Source organism: Panthera tigris, chromosome C2, assembly GCF_018350195.1.
Source record: "Panthera tigris isolate Pti1 chromosome C2, P.tigris_Pti1_mat1.1, whole genome shotgun sequence".
Taxonomy (NCBI): Eukaryota; Metazoa; Chordata; class Mammalia; order Carnivora; family Felidae; genus Panthera; species Panthera tigris.
This window is the reverse complement of record NC_056668.1, coordinates 112,026,056-112,047,548: the sequence shown is the minus strand read 5'-3', so window position 1 is coordinate 112,047,548 and position 21,493 is coordinate 112,026,056. Positions and strand designations below refer to the sequence as shown.

Below are 21,493 nucleotides of genomic sequence, written 5' to 3'. Positions count from 1 at the left end.
AAAGATTAGGCAGTAGGGGTACATTAAGTATTTTAATTTAAAGTGATGCATTTAAAGGAGATCTCCTTTTCTAACACTGATTCTGACTTTGTTCCCTTTTTTTGTTAACAAACTACCTGTCTCCATGGCACTAGTAATAAGGGCTGCTGCTGTATGACTCTTCATAGATTCAGTGATAACAAGACAGCTAACCTTCAATTTTAGGTATTCTTTTCTTTGTTTTTCCCCCTAAGTTTATTTGTTTATTTTGAGAGAGAGAAAGAGTGCATGCATGAGCTGTGGAAGGGTAGAGAGAGAGGGAGACAGAGAATCTTAAGCAGGCTCCGCACTGTCAGCATGGAGCCTAATGCAGGGCTCGACTTCATGAACAATGAGATCATGACCTGAGCTGAAACCAAGAGTCTGACACTTAACTGACTGAGCCACCCAGGTGCCCCTAGATTTTCTTTTAATTTCAGTATACCCTTTCTCTTCCCGTTTTTCACTTCTGTAAAAATGGTGCGTGCAGAGATATTTATAGTAGGGGAAGAGACAGTGAGATCCTTATGCAGAAACATAGGTAGGCAGTTTCAGGGCCAGGAAAAAGAGAATATTAAATGCTAAGGCCAATTCCTACAATATTTAACTGAAATATGTATTGTTTTCCATATCCTGTGTTTGTCATCAGTATATGTAGGGTATCAGCTTATAACAGGGTTAGGACATGGATTTGGATCAAGTCTGTACATATTGGTTGGCTTCTGATGAGATTAGGTGCCCTTCAGATCTCTATAAAGAAAATTAAAATATAATCTATATAATCTATTACATCAAATAAATATAAACAAATAAAATTAAATAAATAAAATATAATCCATTCCATTACAATATGTTCAAAGATTGTTGTAACATTGAAGATGTCAAGGCTTGTCTTGGTGCCCATTAAAATGTAAGCTCCGTGAGGTCAGGGAGTCTGCTGTAGGCCAGCTCCTGAGCATCATCTAGAATCATGGTGGGCACATGGTACACATGGTATGCAATGAGTCTTTACTGAATTAATGAATGACTGAAATATGTCCAGAATGGGAAGAAGATTTCATTTACCCTCTGTATCAGGATGGAAACATTCCTTATTTAGAGGAAGCCTTCTATGAGCTTATCTATCAAACCATTGACCCTAGCACCGAACTCACTGGGAAGATCCTATAAGCAATGGGTGAGTCTTGCTTTCCAGCCAGGTATCTTTCCCACAGTAAAGGAGAACTTGACATACTGCAAGTCTGCTTGGTGTAAATTGTTGCTATAGTATAGTGACTATATGAAAATCAGTGCGTGTGATCCTGAAAAATTGAGAATCAGATTTTCTGTCCCAGTGACTACACCAAAGTACACAGTCTCCTTTGGGCCAAGTCTGAGCTGCCAAATAGCTGATGGTTTTTCTCTGACATCTTGAGTTCGACAACAGATGTTACGTAATTGAGTAGAAGCCACCGTCCCTGTATGTTTATTTTCTTATCTGAGAGATGAAGGGTCAGAACATGATATCCGAGGCCTTTGATGCTTTTCAGAAACAACAGAAGGAAGACTTCAGAGTTGAATAAAAACCCAGCAATTTAATTCAGGCTGTGTCAAGACAGAGCATTTCAAAGGAGTCAAAAATTGATCAGATCCAAAAGCATATAACCAACATTTAACTTTGCCTTTAAAAGAACAGGTGGATTGGGAAGCTTTGTGGCAAACTTAGTTTTTCTGGGAATTAATATAGTTAAGTTATTATTATGATAAAAATAAGGCTAGTAAATTACCTACTAGGTTTGTACTTTTTTCTTCTACCAACTAGCACCCTAGAAAACTCCCCGTGGAGGAGCCAGAAGATTTAATTAAAAGAATTTTAAAGACCTGATGGAGGGAACTTGATCCCATATGATACTCAGGAAGCTGAGAATTTTATATAGTTTGTTAGTGGGTAATTTTGGGGGAAAGATAGGATCCTTGCCCCCTAGACTTTTATGAGGCAATGCATTTTTCAACATACAGGGACTCTGTGGGTTTACTACCAGAATGTGGCAGCAGACTTGAAGCTAATTTGACATCCCAAGTAGTAAATAGAGCCCATCCTTTATAGTATCCACTCTGAAATGTGAGGACGATCATATAATTTATTGTCCAAACCAGGTCACTTAAGTAGGAAGTGTCCACTTAGGTAGTACAAAATTGTACTATTTACAATCAAGCCTAACCCTGTCCCAGGATGTATGGTCATTTTACCCAGTGGAATTCAAAATTATGCAGCAAAATCACCTAGAGGGCTTGTTAAAACACAGATTGCTAAGCTTCACTCCCAAAATTTCATAATTCAGTAGTCCTGGGGTAAAAAATTTGCATATCTAACAAGTTCCCTGGTGATGTTGATGCATCTTGTCTTGGGACACTTTAAGAACGACTGTTCTACCTAGAAGAGCTTGGCACTCTTGCACTGATGGTGTAATTTTCATTTGAAAGAAACTCTCCTTATTGTTCAGTCATCCTCTATTAGGCAGTCTTCTGCAAGTGCAGATACCCATGAGGAAGGTGGCAGAGTAAGCTCATGTTGGCATCAGCCTGTCATCTCTGGACTGGTCTGTTATTGGTATGCCAGAGACTGCCCATGCTGGCAGGTTGAGACAGCTAACTTTCAAGGAAATGCGGAAACCGAATGAAATAAATGTGACTTCTGGTTTCTTACCATAAAGGCATTGGCCTAGGAAGCTTCAACACCTAAATTCACTCTGAAGGCAACAATATTCCTCTGTCCACACTTGACTTCAGAAGCATCTTAGATCTAGTGGCAAATAACCTTGACTGTTTTTTTCTTCCTTCCCTCCTCCCTCTCTGCTTCCTTTCTCCCATGCCCCCTTCTTCTGTTTTCCAGTGGTCTTCTATATAATTACATATACATTTACCTTGAGGTCTTTATGATAGTGAAAACAAAATGATGTCAGCCCATATTTACTCAATGCTTCCTGTCTTACTGTGTTAAAGACTTGACATACATGATCTATTTGAGTCCTGTAGCAGTTTTGTACTGATGTTATCAGCTTTACATCAGGGAATGGGACTCAGGGAGCTTGGTGGCCTGGCCTCCTAGAAGGTAATTACTTAGTAACTGGCTACTTAGTGTATGGATTCGTTGTGTTTTCTTTGTGGAAGGTCTTTTTGTTTTGTTTTAATTAATTTATTTACTTTTTAAATTTTATTTTTTTGATTTACATCCAAATTAGTTAACATACAGTGCAACAATGATTTCAGGAGTAGATTCCGTAATGCCCCTTACCCATTTAGCCCATCGCCCCTCCCATGCATTAGCTGTTTTAATGTGGCACCCCCCACCTTGAGTCTTCTGCCTTTGAGAGACTTTTTTTTTCCTTAATGTTTTTTTAAATGTTTATTTTTATTTTTGAGAGAGAGAGAGAGAGAGAGAGCACTACTGGGAGAGGGGCAGAGAAAGAGGGAGACAGAGGACCCAAAGCCAGCTCTGTGCTGAGAGCAGAGAGCCCAATGCGGGATTTGAACTCATGAGATCATGACCTGAACCGAAGTCACTCAACCGACTGAGATACCCTGGTGCCCCAGGAGAGACTTTAATTTCTATTGCCACCTTTCCCCCAACCCAACTGTTGTACTCTATTTAAAGATGTCAGAGATAGGGGCGCCTGGGTGGCTCAGTTGGTTGAGCGTCCAACTTTGGCTCGGGTCATGATATCGCAGTTAGTGAGTTCAAGTCCCATATCGGGCTCTGTGCTGACAGCTCAGGGCCTGGAGCCTGCTTCTGATTCTGTATGTCCCTCTCTCTCTGCCCACCCCTGCTCTGTTTCTCTCTCTCTCCCTCTCTCCCTCTCTCCCTCTCTCCCTCTCTCCCTCTCTCCCTCTCTCCCTCTCTCCCTCTCTCCCTCTCTCTCTCTCTCTCTCTCTGTCAAAAATAAATAAATAAACATTAAAAACAAATTTAAAAAAAGATCAGAGATAGTTTTATGTTTTAAGTATAACTTCCCCCCTAATATGTGTGCCTGATACTAGGTCGAACATTGTTATAGCCAGAGAATTATAAATACTATCCTCCAGGGGTGCCTGAGTAGCTCAGTTGATTGAGCAACTGACTTTAGCTCAGGTAGTGATGTTTGTGATCTCATGATCTCATGATCTTATGATCTTGTGATCAGTTTGTGAGTTTGAGCCCCACATGGAGCTCCCTGCTGTATGTGGTCAGCTCCCTGCTCCAGGTCCTCTTCAGATCCTCTGTTCCCTCCTTTTTCTCTGACCCTCTCTTGCTTGTGCTCTCTCTCAAGAAATAAACATTTAAAAAATTAATTAAAAAAATACTATCCTACAAATGCATGGTTGAGGATGAAAGCAGTCCAAGAGGATTTTAGGACCTGCTGATTGGTGATTGGGTAGGGTGCGGTGGAAGGGGAGGGAGCAGGTGTAGCAGTGGTAAGTTTGGGCTGATTGAAACCCTGTGGCCTTTGGGAGCTGCCATGAATGGAGTACCAGTGCCTTGCATGTGCTCAAGGGCTCAGGCTCATGGTGAGATCAGCTGGATGGTCTTCGTCAGGGTAGTGAATGCTCTTTACATGCTTCTTCAAGTGTGAGGTGGGCACTATAATATCTCAGTCAATGGCAATTCTTTCCCCACACCCTGCCCACTTCCCCTTATTGTGTCTTCATGCTTTGAGTATCTCATTTGTGCCCTCATTTCTTCCTTAGCACACTATAATGGATGCGATAACTTACAGTTTATGTGTATGTTACCAGTTGTGTATGTGTGTGCATACGATTATTATGTATTTATGGATTTTATTGGAGTATAAAATTTGTAGGCTCAAAAATGATGAAAGTATATTATTCTGATATTTTATGGTGAGTATATTATGTTTTCTTGTTTTTTTATAACTTATCAATGATATTTAAGTTTTGTAGTGCTAAAATTGTTTTTAAGTCTGTTTTTCTTAAGAAGAATATGTGAACTACAATGTGTGTGTGTGTTTTTTTAAACCAGTGTGATTTTTGATTGGTTTTCTCCATAGGATTAGGTGTACTTTAACAAAAAAATTATTTCTGGGGGTACCTAGGTGGCTCAGTCAGTTGAGCATTGAACTCTTGATTTTGACTCAGGTTGTGATCTCTGGGTTTGTGGGAGCCAGCCCTACATCGGGCTCCGCGCTGACAACGTGGAACTTGCTTGGAATTCTGTTTCCCTCTCTCCCTGCCCTTTCCCTGCTTTCTCTCTCTCTTCATGAAAAGAAATAAAAAGTTAAAAAAATATATTTCTGGACTAGATAGATTGCTTGAGATTGGTTGAATATGGTCACATTGTAGAATTCCCCTGTGTGTAATTTAAATTCAGAATGTTTAAAATATTTGAAATAATTTAGCTGATTAGTCATAAACCATAGTAAGTAGCAGATTAACTCAATTTTTTGCTATGCATAGGTGTTTTTGTAGCTTATAACTCTTTTTAAAGGCAAATAAATATCTTACTAGATATTAGTAGGGTTACGTTATGCCAACACCAGCAAAGACACAGGCTTTTACCTTTATGAGTATATGTCCATACAGGTAATAACTATGTTATATGTGGACTCATACAAGTACAAACAAACATTCACACTGACTTATATGTGTAGTAATAATAGATTGTATAGTTCTTAGAGGCAATTTTGATATACGTTTACAACCTTTAAAAATGTTTGTCCTGCATAAATACCTTTAGGCACTCTCTTTGATGTGTCTTCTTCACAGAATAACCCAAATTGGAAATCCTAAGTAGTCATCAATGATAAAATTTCAGATTTGGATCCCAGACTCAGTATGAGCAAATATAATCCCATAGCAACCAATTATAGTGCTCAAACAAAAAGCGACTTACTAAGAATGGGGAATCATCTAGTGTTACCGGGCATTCTTGCCACCCAGCGCACAGATCATTTCTGTTCTCATAACACCACTCATACGCGCTCACGTTATCTCACAGAAAATCTGTTTCCTTACCTGTCTGCAGCCCTTGGACTGTGAGTCAAACAGCATTCATTTCAGAATACGTCTCAATATACACTCCAGAGAAAGTCTGTTACACGCAGAGTTCTTGCTCATCTTGAAGAACAGATGAGAATCAGGAACTTGACAGAAACCACAAAATAATGGGTCTCCTGTCACAGCTGAATTGGTCAGTCAGAATTTACTCACTGCTGCCAGGAAATGGAAACAGAAGAGAGATGTTTGGATCTCTGTGGGTGTCAGGCTGGCCTTTGTGCTACTTCTTTTCCTTCAGTGATCCAAAGTAACCCTGGCTTCCACCCCACCTCCCCTTCTTGAAATTTTCTACTTTTTTCAACATCACCACATCATTTGGCAAGCGAAGAGCTAGGCAACAATCTAAATAGATTTTCTTCTTAATCTTTGCCAGATCAACTTGTGGTAGTCCACGGTGGCAGCTGTGGTGGGTAAGACGTGGTTCTGTCTGAAATACACTGGTAGGAGGAACTTGGCAACAGCCACCCAGTGTAACTAGCTGCTCACAAATAGGTGGTGATTGGGGTGACCTGGAAATGCAGAACCAGCATTGGAGTAAATAAGCATTTTGACATCAGTGGCCACATGTGTTAGATAAGAGGTGCTGCTGTTGTCACTTGTTCTCCACATTAATTTTTCCATATTTGAGCATTACTGACAGATCAGGAGTAGTACTTCAGGTAAACACATAGCTTGTTGACGTTTTGCTTGGTTTGTGCTGTTTGGAAGGCGAGAGGCAGGACCCACTTCCTATTTTTAGTTCAAGTTACCTGGTATAATTTGTCATGTCCTGAAGAGAGCTCCAGTACCTTTCCTATTGAACTAGAGTGTGCAGTTAGATTGAGAAGCACTCAGTGTTTGGGTGCAAAGCCCTTATCAAAGTGTGACTCAGTACCTGATAAGAAAGAAAGAAAACCATGACCTCTAATGTCCTTTATAAGATGCCTGAATACCAGGTGTGTTCACTCAGGTTGTTCCATTGCCAGATTATGGGCTCATGGTTTCGCTTATAAAGTTCAGTTTGCTTAAAAAACGTATAGATTAGCAGTCACAATAAATGTTCGCACTTGTTTATATGCTTCTGATAAACCAGGTGCTGTTCTAGATACTTTGTATGTACTATGTGGTAAGCAGTATCCCAGTCCCTGGACATGGAGTTGTGACTCAGACCCAGGTCTCTTCCCTCATGAAGCACGGGCCCGTGCAGTGCTTGCTGCTGCCTGGACTGCTGGGGCTAAGAACACCTGTGTGCGTATAGGCTCCAGGCTCGTTGGCTTCAGCTGCAACGAGCTGTGGTGGGTAAATACATGGAGTATTTACTAGCTCCATTTACATGGACTAGCCTTCAGAGCCTGGTTATTATTACCAGGCGCACTACAGAGCCCTTTGGCTGGAGCCAGGCTCCAGGCTCGTTGGCTTCAGCTGCAACGAGCTGTGGTGGGTAAATACATGGAGTATTTACTAGTCCATTTACATGGACTAGCCTTCAGAGCCTGGTTATTATTACCAGGCGCACTACAGAGCCCTTTGGATGTAAACATGACGCTGATTAAATGGATGATTTGGCACTAATAGTCTCTTAGCTGCAGCTCTGAAGACTTCCCTGATTTATAGCTGGAGGCACTGTTTATTCTCGCAGTCCCAGAAGCACCCATTAATTGTCCCCTTGCTCTCTTATGCTGCTTGTAATCGCCATGGAGTGCACTACATACCTGTTACTGAGGGTGACTGGGAGGAAATGTAGTTAAATTCACTGGACCTGCTTGTTTTCCTCCCGGTACCAGGTCTTGCAAAGTCCAAGGCCAAGGAGATAGCCCTATATAGGTGGTCATGTGATGGCTGGTAGTCTAGATAAGTGAGGTAGATGGTGTGTAAGACCCAGAGGGATGAAGAAATGATGAAGTAGGGAGCTCGTGGCCCACCCATGGGGTCAGCTGCCATGGCTGGAGCTTGTCAGGGTCCAGTGTTGCCTCATCTGTGGATGAGCCAGTGCTGAGTGTATGGCCTGTTCTAAATGTGTTTTATGTGTTTCAACTCGCTGAGTTCTCACAACTCTGTCAGCTGGGTGGGTTCCATTCCTATCCCCTCCCCCACCTTTTTTCTTAATAGATGAGGAAACAGGCACAGCAATCCTAAGTAAGTTTCCACAGTTCCTCCAGCTGGGATTTGGACTCTGGCAGAGCAGTTCTTGGATCTTGTGCTCTTGACTGTACTTTTAGGTCTCCCCCAATTTTGCACGTTGTTATCTAAATCAAAGACTTTTCAGATTAATGTAAGTCTAAACAAAGCTTGACTTGTGGGAAGCCCGTTTGTGGCATTTGTCTATACTTGTATTGGCAGGTAGCAGGGCAAGATGGCATGGAGAGGACAGCTGGGGACTCAAGTGGAACATTCATTGCCAAAAACTGGATCAAACCACAGATGCACACTCCCACACTCAGCTCAGAAGCACTTTCTTTGTATTAGATCCTTTTACAGCCAATTCACATGGGAGCCATTTGAGGGGTAACCATGCCTGTGTTTACAGTGAGAAAATAGAGCCGCAGCAAACTTAAGTTGTCCAAGCTAGTAGGTGGCAGGACTGGACTTTGCAGCTGGCCTTCAGAGCCACAGTCGAGGATTCCTTCCCCAGCCCTGTGGGTGTTTTTTAGAATCAGATGAATAGAGAACACAGATTTGTTAATTCACGAAGCATCTGAGAGTCCGGTACACCGGGACTGTCCTTGTTGGGAACACAAGAAAAGTGTATTTTCTCATCAAAAACTGCTGAGTGTAATCACACCGCATTTTAGTGTAAGATGAGGAATGCAAAGAGAGTGATGGCAGGCAGATGGCAGACTCCAGACGCCAGGGCCGGCGGTAGAGGCAGAGGGTAAGGCTTGGAATTGAGGGAAGATGAACATGTAAGCATCCAAGAAGAACTTGGTGAGTTGTCTGTTCATCTTGTGTTCTTAAGACTGCATGTCTCAAGACAAATTGCCTTAGTAGAGTTTTGGGCCATAGGACCCAACTGATGGCGGCAAGGCCAGGTCTTGTGGTTCATCTTTTCACGATTGGGAGACTGTTGAAGGAAATACCCAGAGCTGCTACCTCTTCCTGCCCCCGGCTTCTGGACTGTCCCATTTGCCCTCTGCTTACCTAGCAGTTCTGATCTTTTTGTTGTTGTTGTTTTGTTTTGTTTTAATGTTTATTATTTTTGAGAGAGAGAGGCGAGTGCGATTGGGGGAGGGTCAGAGACAGAGAGAGAGAGAGACAGAGAATCTGAAGCAGGCTCCAGGCTCTGCACTGTCTCTCAGCACAGAGCCTGATGCGGGGCTTGAATTCACAAACTGCAAGATCATGTCCTGCGCTGAAATGGATGCTTAACTGACTGAGCCACCCAGGTGCCCCAGTTGTGACTCTTTTGAAGTCATTGTTTGTTTCTATATCTGACTGGCCATCAACATCACCTGGTGAGCTTTAAAAATGCAAATTCCAAGACACTTCATCAAATAAAGCAAATCAGAATCCTTGTGGTTTTGGCTGAGGAATCTATATTTTCAAATGTCTTCTGGTAAATCTGAAATGTGGCCAAGTGTGAGCATCCCTGCCTTCCTGTTTTGGAGCCTCTGATCATATAACACTTGGAGGAACTTTCATCTTCTGGGCAGATGCCCTACCTCTAGACCTGTTCTTCTGTTCAGCTCACTCCAGCTGCTGGGGTCCCCTTATAAGTTGTTGCTCTGTCTTTGGACACCCATGCAGATGTCTGCCCTGAGAGCAGAAATTTTGATGATCAGAGTACCAGGAGGGTGGTGGTAATGAGGTGAGCATTCATAGACGTAGTGAGAGAGAAAGACTAGAGCAGCCAAAGATGAGGCGAAACCCAAGGAGGAAGGAAGGGTATCAAAAGGAGGCTTATGCAACGAAAACAATGTTGTCTGACTTCTCCTGAGGCCTTTTATATTTTATATTTTTATTTTCATAGTTTTATATTTCCGATCACTTCTCTCATCGGTTTTTTTCTCCACTGGGTGCAAATGAATGATGTAAATCTGTTCTTATACTGTCTGCTGTTACTCCCTCTTAGCAGAAAAGTCTTAAGAGTGGAGTCTTCCTTTTTCTGTGCACCTCACTGTGTCACCTAGGTTTTGGAAACTGGCCCCAGCCATCCCAGAATGTGGAGTTACGGGAAATATGGGCACATTTGTGGATGACTCAGCCTGTTTCAACGCAGGAGTGCAGATTGGCCCTGCCACCATTTTGTATTTCCTTGAGGTGTATCCTGGGCATTTTGTGGATATGCTTAAATGTGAAGATGATCTTGTACAGGTATTTCTCTCTTGGAATTGGAAATAAGTGTATTATTAAGGTTTGCAAAAGTGTTTTATCCTGACAAACTATTGATCATATCATTATGTATTTTTAAAATTAGATGTTTGTTATATTCAGCCCACTAGATACCAGACTCAATACAAATATTAATGATCATATTAATAATAATAAAATAATAAGTAGGTAGAGGTCATGTTCCCTGCTTTCAGGATTCTTGCTATCAAAAAAAAAAAAAAAGAAACAAAAAGATTAAAAAAATGTTTTCTTCTGTACTGTTTGATTTATGCTGTATAATTCTGTGTTCCTGCAGCCCCTTCCCACTTTCCTTTTTGGAACCCAGAGAGTACTGTATGACTTCATCCTGATACATCTTTTTCTCAGAACTCTTCACATACCCTCGAGATGATGGCTACTACCACCCACATGCTCACAGACACATTTACATTTCCTTTCTCCAACACTGTTTCCAGGCTGGACTCTGTCTTTTCAGGACTAAGAATGGTTATATATAAATATCCCTTGTGTATTCGTACTACAAATAGAGTGGGATTAACGTAATCCCCAAATATGTCTGTTATTGTTTCCAGTCAGTTTCCATCCAGCTTGTTGTCAGCTGTCCTTAAAAGCTGACTTTGTTTCTTCTTGGTTCCATAAATGTCCTGTTTTGTTCCTTATCCCAAAATCTTTAAATAAGTACAGAAACAACTTTATTGTTAGTGCTTTATCCCAGATTTTCCTCATTTGCTTCTTTGCATGGTAACACACACTTGTGCACTTTGCTTTTTCTCAACATGCTGTCTTGGGGACTTAATCACATTAGCCTGGTAGAAATTCCTTGTTCTTTTTTCATAGTTCTTTAGTATTCCATAATTTATTTATTTGGTCCCTATTGATCAGCCCTTAGATAAGTAAGAACATTTTCAATGAATTTATTTTAAGCATAGCAGCTATTTACTGGGTTACATCATTAAAAAAAATGTTGGGGTGCCTGAGTGGCTCAGTTGGTTGAGCATCTGACTTTGGCTCAGGTCATGATTTCACAGTTCATGAGTTCGAGCTCCAGTCAGTTTATGAGTTTGAGCCCCATTTCGGAATCTGTGCTGACAGCTCAGAGTCTGGAGCCAGCTTTGGATTCTTTTTCTCTCTTTGCCCCTCCCCCACTTGTGCATGCGCTGTCGTGCTGTCTCTCTCACTCTCGCTCTCTCTCAAAAACAAATAAACATTAAAAAATAAAAGTTTTTGCTGGCAAGTGATTTATAGTTGTGTGTGCATGTTGGGGTGTGTGAATACATGTAGGATTCTACTGGACATTGAGAAATCTATTGATAAGAATGACAGAGGATGTTAGTAAAAGGCCCTATATGAACATTGTATGAATTTACAGAGATACTTAAAGGAAATAGGTTTGGAAGTGGCTCTCTGAAGGAGATGGTCTTTGGTTCTTACTAAATGGCTTTTTTATTTACAAATTGGGGTGAATTTCAATCTGGGATTTAAAAACGTGGTGACAGCGAGGGTACCATGGATAGAAAGTCAGCAAAGGTGGAGTGGGCCACAATGTGGAGGGTTCTAATTGTCATGCTGAGGAGGGAGGTCATAATTGAGAATGCCATGAATTTTTTGTTTTGTAGTAAAATGATTGTTGATGTACTTTAAAAAGTATAACCTGGCAGGAAAACTGAGTACAGACATGGCCTTTTTGTGTTTCTCTGTGTGAAGCATTAAATCCTGCTCAAGTCAGTGAATTGGTTTAGAGTGGTGGAGTGGTAGGAATTATGCCATTGAAACATACTTAGCTGGTTTTATTTGAAAACAATGCTTTTTGTTATTTTTTAACTTCTTGAAATGAGTGAATTCGATGGCAGTTGTGTACTTAGCTCTGAGAGTTATATTGGAGAAACAGACTTTTGGTGCAATATGTCCACCTTCTGGTAGGATGACAGAAGTGACAGTTTATAACATGCATTGATATACACAATATTTACATATTGTGTAGATACTCTACGAAACCTCACTTGGGGGTGGCACTAATGGTGAGTTATGTGTTGAATACCTTGTCCCAATTAGTTGAAATGCTCAAATAGATTTTCTGTGTTGCTGGTGTTAGATTGTGTTTGACCTTAAGAATCAGAAGGAATGAATTTCAGTTGATGTTATTAGCAAACAGTCAACATGGAGAACTTTAACTGTTAAAAGAAAACAAAAACTTCGGTGCATGTATTTCCTCTTCTCTGTATATCTTGGAAAGATAATGAGGAAGTAGAAGAGGGCATTTTTTTTACCATCTCCGCTTCTCTGCAATGCACCATTTCTGATAATCATCATTCTGCTTCCGTCTGACCTTAAGACTTGCCTTAGTGGTCACTTTTCTGGAAGTGTCCCTGATACCTTGGTGGTGGTAGTATTCATCCCATGTGGCCTGTGTTTTTAAAACCTGCCCTGGCTAGCATGGGCTGTGGCTGTACTTGCTGGTTTGTTTGGGTTGCCCCAGTGCCCACTACCGTAGTAGGTGCTCAGAAGTGCGTGTTGAGTGAATGTGTGTTTCTAAAATATGAGGAGGCTGTGACTATCCACTACAGGATGCTCTAATTCTGTAGGTAAAAAGTTAGCTGATGTAATTAATCTAAAACAAGGACTGTGACTATTTTTAATAATATTATCCTAGGGGTATCGTGTAAGTACTTGCTTCTGCATGGTTTTGAACTCCTTTTTGTAGGTTTCTGAGCCCCTGATCTGTATATTGATTCATCCTAGGTCAGGTGATTGAGAGGATTTATAAGACCATGTATTTAGTGCTGTAACTGCTCAGCTCTTTACTAAATTGTTAGAACAGGTTAGGAAGATGAGCCTTGAGAAATCTTGAGAGTGGAATCCTCGAGCAGGAATGAGACTTAAGAATGTAGAGAATTACTTCATTTCTGTTAGATAAACTTTCCCAGAGTTCTGACAAACCGATTGTACTTGCTCATGCTGTGTGTGATGTGTGTGGGAGGAGCTCATCCTAGCCAGTTTAGGGGAAGGCTTTGTGGGTAGTCTTCAGAGAATTTGAGCCTAACTGAAGTCAGAGGAAGTGTTGTGGGTGATCGCATGCAGTTTCTTTTTTCCAGTTTTCGCCCAAAGCGTAGGCCACACCTGAAAGTATGCCGTGTCAGTTTCTGTGCCCAGCACGCCAATGTTAGCTGAACATATTTGTTTGTCCTTCTGGATTGTGTGAGGATTGTGTTTGTCCCTGGCAATTTAATTTCCTCAGCAGCAGGACTGAGAAATTCTTTGTGGTTTTAGGCAATTCATGCTGTAGAGAGCTGCATATCTCTTTAGTTAATAATTTGAGCACAGCAGTGATTCTCCCTCTGTTTTGTGTGGACCAGTCGGCGTAATCATAACAAAAGAGTCAGTGTGGCCAAGTTTCTGTGTTTTGTACTTGCTGCTACCCTATGATCCTCAAGGATCACTAGGCATGTTAAATGAGGACATTTGGCTAGGCTCGTGTGACTTCATCATGACCTGAAGGCTAGTTTGGAACCTCTGTTCCTCTTGAACAGGGTGGGGCTTCATCAGCCTCTTTCAGAAGCCTTACAGACTTCCTGCAGGTGGCGTTGATCTAATCCTGCTGTGAAAGTTAGCTGACACCTGGGCCCTCTTGTGGCTCTGCCTCCTGACCAGCCTGTTGAGTGTCTCCATGGAAGCCTTTGCCTGAGAAGGGCGAATGCAGCCTCTGTCTCAAATGGGTTGAAATCCTCCCAATCATAAATTTTGCTCTTAATAATTGATAGTGCTAAGAAAGATACATGGTGGTCTTGCTGTGAAAGACAGAAAGAATTTAGACTAGAATTAGATAATGTGTTCCTTCATTAAGCAAAAGCAAACAAAAATACTCCATTTAGGTAGGCTATGTTCTTTCTTGTGGCATTACGCAAAACTGCTAGCAACAAATACTAACCTAGAAAACATCATCCGCACTTCCAGGAAGCATCCATTAGAGAGTTTTTGTTGACTCCAGGGGTTCAGTTTTCGTTAGTAAATTTGGTGGAAGAAGCTTCACGTTGGGGGCTTCTTGTTGATGTGATGGCTGGATTCCTTGAGTTCTTTTCCCTTGTCCTAAGTAGCTTGTTTAACTAAAATATAAAAATCATAACAAAATCATAATGTAGACACAAATTTTGTTATGTGTCACTAGCATGGGGGCCATATGTCCTGGTTTGCCCACGCTGTGCCTGTATACACCTGTTGTGTCAGCTCCACAAGTGAGACTTAAACTCTCAAAAGTATCCAGGTCTTGACAGTGAGTTATATGCTCATCTTAATTATGAGAGAATGAAATGATCAAATAAGCATGATTGATGGGCTTCACTTAACATCCTCTTCTCTCAATAGTGTTGTCTTTCATATTTATTAGATAAATTATTGGAGCTTTGGTTGAGAGACCTTTTCAACTTAAAGCCAAGCTTTATTTGCAGTATTGATGGAGTTTATTCCTGTTAATTACATTTGGTGGCATAAATAATTAGCAAGGATTTCGGTAGTATCAGTAGTAACCTTGAGGTATTTCGTTTCAGTATTGAGCCATGATTAAGACCAGAGCTTCTGGAATCACATTGGCAGAGTCTGGACCCAAGAAACCGCATTTTTGAACTGTGTGACCTTGGAAATATTATTGAACCTCTTCATTTCTAACATGGGGGTAATGCTAGGGCTTCCTCGTGTTTTGGGGATGAAATGGGTGGATTTAGGACTAAGAACAGTGCTTGGTGCATAGGGAGTGCCCAATAAATGTTAGTTTTATTTCATTAGAAAATAATTATTCAGTGTTGGGGCACCTGGGTGACTCCTCTGGTTGAGCATCAGACTTGATTTTGGCTGAGGTCAGGATCTCAAAGTTCATGAGATTGAGCCCCATGTTGGGCTCTGTGCTGTCAGCACAGAGGTTGGGATTCTCTTTCTCCCTCCCTCCCTGCCCCACCCTTGCTTGCTCTTTTTCAAAATAAATAAATAAACTTAAAAAAAAATAACCATTCAGTGCTAAAAGTACTAGAAAATAGTTTGCATGGGACTGGGAAGGAGCAGAAAACTCAAGGCCTCAAGCAGTGATGCCATTAGTTTAAAGTCCTGGCAGTGGCTGATTTTCTTCCCTCAGTGTGACACACGGTTGGGATTCAGGTCTGTCTTGCTCCCAAATCTTTGCTTGTCCCTGAGACCACACAGCCTCCCTCTGGGTCTGAGCTAAGCTGAGTGCAGGGCCAGGTGGGACAGAGACATGGACTGGCCATATCTGAGGGTGGATGGGCAGAATTGGGTGCAGAGTTGTTAATGGGAGTGAGGGAAGGAGGGGCTCGTAGGATGACTCCGATTTCTAGTTCAGGTGCCTGGGTGGGTGGTGCTGCTGTTAATTGAGTTTAAGGGTAAGGTGCCTTCCTGACATGGGAAGAGAAAGTGATGCAGTCCCTGTAGCCGAGTGGACTCCCTGGCTTCTAACCTGCTACTATCTCTTCACTTCCCAGCCATGTTCCCTTAAGCATGTCTTAGTTTCCTCATCTGTAAAGTGGAGATAATAGCTACTTCTTGTTGTGGGAAGTAAAAATTTTATGTAAAGTCCTTGGGACAGTGACTGGGTAAGCCTTATGTAAGACTTAGTCATCATTATTATTATCTTTATTTTATTTTTTATTTAAAAATATTTTTTTTAACATTTGAGAGACAGAACGTGAGCAGGGGAGGGGCAGAGAGAGACGGAGACACAGAATCCGAAGCAGGCTCCAGGCTCTGAGCTGTCAGCACAGAGCCCGACGTGGGGCTCAAACTCACGAACCAGGAGATCATGACCTGAGCTGAAATCGGCTGCTTAACCAATGAGCCACACTTGTACCCCTTTATTATCTTTATTTTTTAAATTTTTTAAATTTCTTTTCACTTTAGGATTTCATTTATTTGAAATGTGTACTATAAGATTATCTTTCAAGAGAAAAGACAGGTAACACATGTTTTTGTACCAGAAAGTATCCATGGTAATGTATTGGTTACTACTTATTATTATTACTTAAACAATGACCTAGTTTAAGTGAGGTAAAATATAACTAGTACATACTAAGCACATAAAAGTGCTCAATAACATTCTTTTTCCCCCCCACTGTTAAAGAATCTGCTATCTATCTACCTATCTATCTATAACTTTACATCCAAATTAGTTAGCATATAGTGCAGCAGTGATTTTAGGAGTAAATTCCTTAGTGCCCCTTACCCATTTAGCCCATCCCCGCCTCCCACACCTCCTCCAGTAACCCTCTGTTTGTTCTCCATATTTATGAGTCTCTTACGTTTTTCCCCCTCCCTGTTTTTATATTATTTTTGTTTCCCTTCCCTTATGTTCATCTGTTCTGTGTCTTAAAGTCTCCTATGAGTGAAGTCATATGATATTTGTCTTTCTCTGACTAATTTCACATAGCATAATACCCTCCAGTTCCATCCATGTAGTTGCAAATGGCAAGATTTCATTCTTTTTGATTGCCGACTAATACTCCATTGTATATATATCCCACATCTTCTTTATCCATTCATCCATCGATGGACATTTGGGCTCTTTCCAAACTTTGGCTATTGTTGATAGTGCCGCTATAAACATTGGAGTGCATGTGTCCCTTTGAAACAGCATATGTGCATCCCTTGGATAAATACCTAGTAGTGCAATTGTTGGGTAGTAGGGTAGTTCTATGTTTAGTTTTTCGAGGAACCTACAAACTGTTTTCCAGAGTGGCTGCACCAGCTTGCATTCCCATATTATCTTTATTTTTAACCTGCTATTTTAAGGGTATCTATGGGGTATACATAGCTGTCTTTCAAATAGCATTTGCAGAGAACATATTAGACTTCGAAGTAGGCCTTTTTTTTTTTTAATGTGTGTTTATTTTTGAGAGTGAGAGAGTATGAGCAGGGGAGAGGCAGAGAGAGAGAGAAGGTGACACAGAATCCAAGGCAGGCTTCAGGCTCTGAGCTGTCAGCACAGAGCCCAACGTGGGGTTTGAACTCATGAACCATGAGATCACGACCTGAGCCAAAGTCGGATGCTCAACCGACTGAGCCACCCAGGTGCCCTCAAAGTAGGCATCTAATGAAGCTTGCATATAGACTTGGAAGAAGTGAGAATAAAAAAAAACCTGCCTTATTATTTATGACTAATACCTTATGCCTCCCAAATTTGTTTAGGCCTTGTTGGTATCTCGAAACCTGGGTTTTTATTTTGCTTGAAACCTTGGACATATTCTCTCTGTGCGCTGATGGTTTAAGAACCTGGATCAGGGTTCTCAATGTAGGCAATACTACACAGGAGGCCAGTTTGTCAAATTTGGAGTTGTTGTTATTGTTGCCATTGTTTTGTCTCAGTATTTGGTGGAATGTGATTTTAGAAAACTGTCACAGGTTAAGGGACCGAGTCACATTCATTATACTAAATCCATTAGCTCTGGTTACACATGCCGTGTGTTTGTCTGCATATGTGTGTAGGTAAACAAGTCCAGAGTGTTATTGGAAAGTCTCGTTTATAACATTTAAACTCAGACATGGAACAGGAGGCTCTGGGAAATCTGGTGACTGTTCTCGTCCCTTGTTCATAAGTTAGGCTGATTCAATCAGACATGCAGCTCACTGCTGAGAGATGCTGTGGAGACTGTCCACACCTCAGCCACTGGGTATTCTCTGGCATCATTCAGAGAGAAATTGGCCACTTCACTTATATTAAGAACGTTTGCCTATGAAACGGTGTGAAATAAAGGAATTTCCAATTTAAGTCCATATCTTGAGTTTTTAAATAAGAAGAAAAAAGTGTGTGGTCTAACAGCTATGTTATGCCATTTTTGTCATTTTAGATGATTTCTTATCATTGTGGTTTAGAAGATAAACTGAGAATATTCAAAATGTAAGTTGCCATTTGAATACCTGAATTTCTTAATGAATTAAAAATTTTATAGACAGGTCTTATTTCTTCCACTTCAACTCTACTAGGATTTTGTGTACTTTTGAAACGAGAGAAAAATTATTTTTAATTAAAAAATTTTCTGCGTGTCAGTTGGGAAAGAATAGTCAATTTTTGTATTTTTCCCCGCATGAAATTCATGTGTATTTTACCGTTTACTGTTGGCCTTTTTACATCTCTAAGACAGCTTCTTGTAGGTCTTAATTACTCTTTTCAGACATTTCCATTGTACATTTTTCTAGGCAGCTCTGGGACTGTTTTGTGTGTGTGTGTGTGTGTGGGGGGGGTGGTGGTGTGCGTGTCCACAGCACTAAAGATGACTCTAGGGAAGGCCTGGCACTTTTTATACATGCTGTATATAGGACACAGGTTTTCTTCAGTTGTTTAATGAATGTTAACCACTAGATGGTACTAGACGGCTGGCGGGGGGATGTTAAATAATTGCCTCTACCAGATGCTTGTATTATGCTGAAATTTGAAAATGTTGACCTTAAGAAATATTTGCTTTCAAATTTTATTGAATGTTGAAAGATTATTTTATTTTTCATCATGATACATGTACTCTTTAAATCCTTACCTCCTATGTCCCTCATCCCCCCAACCACCTCCCCTCTGGTAACAATTGGTTTGTTCTCTGTAGTTAAGAGCCTGTTTCTTGGCTTGGCTCTCTCTTTTTTCCTTTTGCTCATGTGTTTTGTTTCTTAAATTCTGCATATGAGTGAGATAGATATTTGTCTTTCTCTGACTCACTTATTTCACTTAGCATTATAGTCTCTAGTAGCTTGCCCTTATTGTTGCAAATGGTAAGATTTCATTGTTTTTATGGTTAATATTCCATTGTGTATATATACCACATCTTCTTTATTCATCTCTTGCTGGACACTTGAGCTGTTCCCATAATTTGGCTATTGTAAATAATGCTGCAATAGACACAGGGGTGCATGTATCCCTTTGAATTAGTGTTTTTATATTTTTGGTGTAAACACCCAGTAGTGCAATTCCTGGATCATAAAGTAGTTCTATTTTTAATTTTTAAAGGAAGCTCCATACTGATGCCCACAGTGGCTGCACCAGTTTGCCTTCCCACCAACAGTGCAAGAGGGTTCCTTTCTTTCCACATCCTCACAAACACCTGTTATTTCTTGTGTTTTTGATTTTAGCCATTCTGACAGGTGTGAGGTAATACCTCTTTGTCCTTTTGATTTGCATTTCCCTGATGATGAGAGATGCTGAACATCTTTTCAGTTGAACGATTATTTTAAATATCCTGTTGCACAATTTTTTTCAACATTGTATGTCCCTAATTCCCTAGTAAGTATTTATTAATTTGCTAGCTATTGTCTTAATGGCTTTTAGTCTGAGGGAAACCAGTATTTATAGAATTGAAGTGATCCCCAAACCTTATTTTGTACTTGTTTTCTGATTTTCTTTCTGTAATATATCACTTTTCGTTATTTTTTCCTAGTAGATCACATTTCCTTGTGGTGATCATACATTTCTTTCTGTTTAGGCTGTGCTGTCTTTGGCGCATGAGTGTGTGTGCATGTGGAGATACAATTTTGCCTTAGCTATTTAATACAAATTTATAGATTTTCATGGTGACTATTACCTTGATTGTTTCGCTGAGAAAATACTGGAATACTATCTGGAAATGAGAATTGAATAGTGTAAATAGTTTAATGAATGTAACAGAGTTAGTAATACACACACCAGAAGATTTCCTACAAGATCAGTTTCTTGAATTTAAGTTTTAGGAATTACAGAAATATTTGTTTTCAGAAAATCTCTGAATATGTTTCTCATCTGCATAAAAGGAGAATTAACTATGTTACTTACTGCAGCCTGAGAGAATCCTGAAATACTGAATATGATCCTGAAACTTTATGTAAGAAATTCTAGATTTCAAATGATTTTCAATTAATTTGTAAAAACAGCCAAATCAGATTCTTGTTTTCTTCAATATTAATGTAATTTTTTTATTAATCTCTGAATCTTGCACAATATTTCATATTATTCCTATTGATGTTTATCTTACTAATGTAGATGATTCATTCTTGGTTGGCCTGGAAAGTAATTTTTGTGTCCACGGTGTGGGTATCTATGTAAAATAGAAACATGATAATACTGATTTTTTTTGTAACATGACTCTTTAAAATACCTGAATAATGCTTTCTTGCAATTTATTTTCCTAATCCTGTGTGTTAAGATGTCCCATTGATTTACTAAGATCATTTTAGAGAATAAAACCATCATCACTTTAATGTGCCCACTAACTATACAGCAGTCTTATTTTAGAAACATTAAAATGGGATTGAAAATATTTTAAGTCCTCTTAGAATTGAGGTCTGAATTAGAGGATTAAATAAACTCTGGGGTAGAGAAGTGTTTGTTAATTCCAGAATGCTAAATGGAACCATTCGATGCTATTAAAGATGGTAGGTTTTTAGTATTTTGGAGGATTCTGTGGTGACCGTGGATTTAACAGCCTACACAATTACAGTGAACGGGGTAATACCATTTTGAGGTTTTTGACTGTGAGTCGTCATATAGTGGAGAGAAATGGGACATGGGGAGGACAAGACACATTATTCTGAGAAAATTTTCACAACCATAGTGTTGCTCCTTTTTGTATAGCACAACTGTAACTCAACCTAGACATTATGGGGAGAATGGAGGAATAAATTAGCCTTTCAAAGTGCCTTTTCACATCAGCTGATCTAAACATAGTTATCTTAACCTGGCTAGTGGTACACAGTGCGGGGAGGGGTGGCTATGTGAATGACCTAATGAGGGGTTATTAATTCATGTGCTGGAGTGCCCCTGGAATTTATGGAATTGGAATCTGGATGGACAGATGGACATTTCAGTAGAGGTCCTCAGATAATTTTTTAATCACTTTGCTACCAATCCCTCTGCCAAATCTGACTCACCTACTAGGAACTTAGCAGTCCCTGAATTCTGTTTGTGATGGTAGTCACTGTCAGTCTGTGTTATTCTTGTGCCCTTATTTCCACTCACTTTAGCTTTTAGAATTGTGTAGATGGCCTACAAGAGTCTAATAAAGCATCACACTTTATTATGCATGTGTGTGCTTTGTCTCTGGTGACCATAGTGTCCTCTCTTTGTCAGCAAATTGACAAACGTGCCTTCAGTTCTCCTGTTTTAATGCTTGCCCCACTCCTCACACAG

The 21,493-nt window shown here is 40.3% G+C and overlaps 2 protein-coding genes across 25 annotated transcripts in view; one reads left to right on the top strand and one right to left on the bottom strand.

Annotated features, from left to right (window-relative positions):
• P2RY14 (purinergic receptor P2Y14) overlaps positions 1-6,523 on the bottom strand; it is a 56,015-nt gene extending 49,492 nt beyond the window's left edge. For all 4 annotated transcript variants that reach the window (XM_015539330.2, XM_042956834.1, XM_015539329.2 and 1 more), the window contains exon 1: positions 6,007-6,523. The gene's annotated coding sequence lies outside the window, so the exon portion shown is untranslated. The remainder of the gene's footprint in view (positions 1-6,006) is intronic.
• The window catches only part of MED12L (mediator complex subunit 12L), a 333,827-nt gene that overhangs the window by 175,781 nt on the left and 136,553 nt on the right, over positions 1-21,493 (top strand). The window lies entirely within an intron of this gene.